The sequence below is a fragment of the Schistocerca serialis genome, unplaced genomic scaffold, assembly GCF_023864345.2.
Source record: "Schistocerca serialis cubense isolate TAMUIC-IGC-003099 unplaced genomic scaffold, iqSchSeri2.2 HiC_scaffold_1175, whole genome shotgun sequence".
In the NCBI taxonomy this organism is placed as follows: domain Eukaryota; kingdom Metazoa; phylum Arthropoda; class Insecta; order Orthoptera; family Acrididae; genus Schistocerca; species Schistocerca serialis.
In genome coordinates, this window is record NW_026047376.1 from 182,501 (window position 1) to 187,500 (window position 5,000).

The 5,000-nt window shown below is 61.9% G+C and overlaps 1 pseudogene; it reads left to right on the plus strand.

Annotated features, from left to right (window-relative positions):
* Window positions 1-5,000, plus strand: part of LOC126433900 (large subunit ribosomal RNA) — an 8,520-nt pseudogene that overhangs the window by 1,078 nt on the left and 2,442 nt on the right.

Consider the following 5,000-nt stretch of genomic DNA (forward strand, 5'->3'; position numbering starts at 1 on the left):
GGGCGTCTCGTCCTCATTGCGAGGTGAGGCGCACCTAGAGCGTACACGTTGGGACCCGAAAGATGGTGAACTATGCCTGGCCAGGACGAAGTCAGGGGAAACCCTGATGGAGGTCCGTAGCGATTCTGACGTGCAAATCGATCGTCGGAGCTGGGTATAGGGGCGAAAGACTAATCGAACCATCTAGTAGCTGGTTCCCTCCGAAGTTTCCCTCAGGATAGCTGGTGCTCGTACGAGTCTCATCCGGTAAAGCGAATGATTAGAGGCCTTGGGGCCGAAACGACCTCAACCTATTCTCAAACTTTAAATGGGTGAGATCTCCGGCTTGCTTGATATGCTGAAGCCGCGAGCAAACGACTCGGATCGGAGTGCCAAGTGGGCCACTTTTGGTAAGCAGAACTGGCGCTGTGGGATGAACCAAACGCCGAGTTAAGGCGCCCGAATCGACGCTCATGGGAAACCATGAAAGGCGTTGGTTGCTTAAGACAGCAGGACGGTGGCCATGGAAGTCGGAATCCGCTAAGGAGTGTGTAACAACTCACCTGCCGAAGCAACTAGCCCTGAAAATGGATGGCGCTGAAGCGTCGTGCCTATACTCGGCCGTCAGTCTGGCAGTCATGGCCGGTCCTTGCGGCCGGCCGCGAAGCCCTGACGAGTAGGAGGGTCGCGGCGGTGGGCGCAGAAGGGTCTGGGCGTGAGCCTGCCTGGAGCCGCCGTCGGTGCAGATCTTGGTGGTAGTAGCAAATACTCCAGCGAGGCCCTGGAGGGCTGACGCGGAGAAGGGTTTCGTGTGAACAGCCGTTGCACACGAGTCAGTCGATCCTAAGCCCTAGGAGAAATCCGATGTTGATGGGGGCCGTCATAGCATGATGCACTTTGTGCTGGCCCCCGTTGGGCGAAAGGGAATCCGGTTCCTATTCCGGAACCCGGCAGCGGAACCGATACAAGTCGGGCCCCTCTTTTAGAGATGCTCGTCGGGGTAACCCAAAAGGACCCGGAGACGCCGTCGGGAGATCGGGGAAGAGTTTTCTTTTCTGCATGAGCGTTCGAGTTCCCTGGAATCCTCTAGCAGGGAGATAGGGTTTGGAACGCGAAGAGCACCGCAGTTGCGGCGGTGTCCCGATCTTCCCCTCGGACCTTGAAAATCCGGGAGAGGGCCACGTGGAGGTGTCGCGCCGGTTCGTACCCATATCCGCAGCAGGTCTCCAAGGTGAAGAGCCTCTAGTCGATAGAATAATGTAGGTAAGGGAAGTCGGCAAATTGGATCCGTAACTTCGGGATAAGGATTGGCTCTGAGGATCGGGGCGTGTCGGGCTTGGTCGGGAAGTGGGTCAGCGCTAACGTGCCGGGCCTGGGCGAGGTGAGTGCCGTAGGGGTGCCGGTAAGTGCGGGCGTTTAGCGCGGGCGTGGTCTGCTCTCGCCGTTGGTTGGCCTCGTGCTGGCCGGCGGTGCAGGATGCGCGCGCCTGCGCGGCGTTCGCGCCCCGGTGCTTCAACCTGCGTGCAGGATCCGAGCTCGGTCCCGTGCCTTGGCCTCCCACGGATCTTCCTTGCTGCGAGGCCGCGTCCGCCTTAGCGTGCTCCTCCGGGGGCGCGCGGGTGCGCGGATTCTCTTCGGCCGCCATTCAACGATCAACTCAGAACTGGCACGGACTGGGGGAATCCGACTGTCTAATTAAAACAAAGCATTGCGATGGCCCTAGCGGGTGTTGACGCCCTGTGATTTCCACTACATTGGACTTCATTCGGGCGCCGTCCAGGTATCCCCTTCAGGGTGACTGGACATTAACCCATCGGGTACACCCGCACAGTAACCGCTTCACGGAGGGGCATAGGTGCGACCGAGACTGGTGGTTCTAACCTTTCTCTCTGCACCTGGGACGCAGGTCCTGTGGCTATTGTTTCCGTGGCGGCCGCCTGGTAGGTTTTTGTTGTGCGCATGGCGAACGGCCCATTTTTATCTATCAGTGCCGATAGCCTGCGCCTTCATTTCTGGCGGCCGCCGGGTGTCGTCCCCGGTGACTAGTCCCACACTAGGTGGCGGCGCTGTTCTTTCCGCCGCGTCCCTAGTGTCCCTGCCGCCTGGGGTTCGGGCGTAACACGAAAGTCATCCCACAGGTCCGGCTGGGTAAGCGATCTGGCGGTTCTCGTCGGTGACCACCCTGCTGTGGTCCGGTGACACTCACGTCTACTCGTTAACTGGGGTTCCCGGGGGTCGGGTCGCGTGGTTGGTGCTTGTGGGGGGTACCCCGTTTAGTATCCAGCCTCCGTCCAAAAGCGATTCCTGCCCAGTGCTCTTTGAATGTCAACGTTGAAGAAATTCAAGCAAGGCGCGGGTAAACGGCGTGAGTTAACTATGACTTCTCTTAATCTGGCCAAGTGGCGGCGGTGTGGCTGCATCCGGACTTGGCTTTTCGAAGTGCGGTCTTGATGTAGTCGTGCTGCTGCTGCGAGGTGCCTTCCTTGGGTTATAGTTACAGGGAGAGTGATGCGCAATACATGGGCCTAGCCCTCTTAGCCTCTCCTCTCCTGCGGTCTTCTCCCCTTCTCGTGGGCCCGCTGATTTTTGCAGAGTGGAAGACCGCACCAGGGGCTTGGGGGGGTTACCAGCCCCCCCTCGCATTATCCCTTTATAGTTGGGGGCAGCCGACAAGAAACAAGAGATGGTGGCCCTTCCGCTGAAGGTGCCACCCCAGCTACCCCAGCACCTATCCGGCCAACCGGCCGTAACGAAAATGCGATAGTTTGTGTAGCTCCCTTTGCTTGCAGTGAGTGCCACCGCACTTTTACCACGAAGAACGGTCTCGGGGTCCATCGCCGCCGCCAACACCCTGCGGCCGCCAACGCTGAGATCGTGACGGAGAGGCATCGCGCGAGGTGGACGGAGGAAGAAGTCCTGTCGCTCGCCAAGGCAGAGGCCGAACTGTTCCTGGAGAGGGACGCCCGGTTCTTCTTTGTAAATCAAGAACTTACCAGGATGTTCCCCGACCGAACGCTTGAGGCAATCAAGTGCCGACGGCGGCAAGCTGCCCACAAGCAGCTTGTCCGCCAATTCATGGAGGCACTTGAGATCGGTCGGGGTGAAGAACCGGCGTCCCGCCGTGGAGCAGCGAGCTCGCTGCCTGACGCGGGCGAGGCCGCTGCGCCGCCCGTCGACGCAGCCGAGGACTTCGCGGCCGACACCACCGGGCCGCCGCCGGAGGGGCCGACTGACGCCGCCATCTGGGAGCATCTGGCGGGGCTACCTGCTTCCGCCCAGCGCTTCTCTGCCCTGGATCGAGTCATTGGTCTGGGGCGGGGCACGCCGCCCGATGTCATCCTGGGCATGCTCCCGGATGCCCTTGCGTCGGTCGGGTCCAGGGGGGAGAGGTCGATCACCAGGACACAGCGGCCGCGCCAACCATCCAAGCGGCCGCCTGCCGCCCCGCCGCTGCAGAAGCGCAAGCGGCGCCGCTGGGAATACGCGCGGACACAGGACGCCTTCCGTAGGTCGCGTGCGCGTTGCGTGCGCGGCTTGCTGGACGGCACCCTGCTGCAGCCGCCACCTGACATCCCCGGTCTGCTGGACTTCTGGGCGGACCTCTTCACGAAGAAGCCGATCTCCACCGCCGGCTTCATCCGTGACCGCCTTCTCCCGCACTCGGAGCCTGTCGCTCCTGAGTGCCTATGGGGGCCGGTCACACGTGAGGAGGTCGCTGCTGCCTTGCCGCCCAGGGGATCGGCAGCCGGGCCGGACGGCCTGACTCCAGCGGAGCTGCGGCGCCTGCCGCATGAAGTCCTGGTGAAACTCTTGAACCTCTTCCTCCTGGCCCGCGCCCTCCCCGAGCGTCTGCTTCGCGCCCGGACGTCACTTCTCCCCAAAACGGCTGCACCAACATCCCCCGCTGACTTTCGCCCCATTACGGTCTGCTCGGTGTTGGCGCGGACCTTTCACAAGGTTCTCGCGTCACGCCTGATGCGTGCATGTGCTGTGGACGAACGTCAGCGGGCATTCATCCCCCGGGATGGGATGTTGGAAAACACCTTCATCTTGGACACTGCTCTCACCGACGCAGTCCGCTCCTGTCGCTCTGTTTTTGTGGCATCGATCGACGTCTCTAAAGCGTTCGATTCGGTGGACCATGCCGCCCTCCGCCCCGTGCTGAGGGCTCATGGCCTGCCGGATTGCTTTATTGAGTACGTCGAAAGGTGTTACGAGGGTAGCACGACGGTGATAGCGGGCGGCGCCGACGTGGGCGTGCCCCTGCAGCCGGCTAGGGGTGTGCGTCAGGGTGACCCCCTCTCCCCCCTCCTTTTCAATTTTGCGGTGGACTATGTTTTGAGTCAACTTCCCTCCCACATCGGAGCTCGGATCCTTGGTCGCAGAGTTAACGCTGCGGCCTTCGCAGATGACGTCCTGCTTTTTGCATCGACCGCGAGGGGATTGCAGTCCCTCATCGACGCAGCCGTCGCAGCCCTCGCCCATCTGGGGCTGCAGATCAACGCCCGGAAGTGTTTCACCCTCGCCTTAGTCGCGTCTGGGCGCGACAAGAAGGTGAAGGTCGACGCCGACGTTACCTTCAAAGCGGGCAACGCCACCGTGCCCGCCCTACGTGTGGGTGAAACCTTCCGGTACCTGGGACTGCAATTCTCCACCGCTGGTCGCTGCGTTTTCAACCCACGACGCCACCTGGTGGAGCAGCTGGACGTCATCTCCCGAGCTCCGCTCAAGCCGCAACAGCGCCTCCACGCCCTCACCACCGTACTTCTGCCTGGCCTGTACCATGGGCTGGCCCTCAGCCGCACCCGAGTGGGTGCGTTGAAAGCGGCAGATGTGACCATCCGTGCCGCCGTCAGGAGATGGTTCCGCCTTCCGGCGGACACTCCCCTGGGCTACTTCCACGCTCCTGTAGCCCAGGGAGGCCTCGGCATCCCATCATGCCGATGGATGGGGCCAACACTTCGCCGGTCCCGTCTCCTGGCGCTGAAGAGGATTGGGCCAGCCGCCGACGGTGCAGGCCG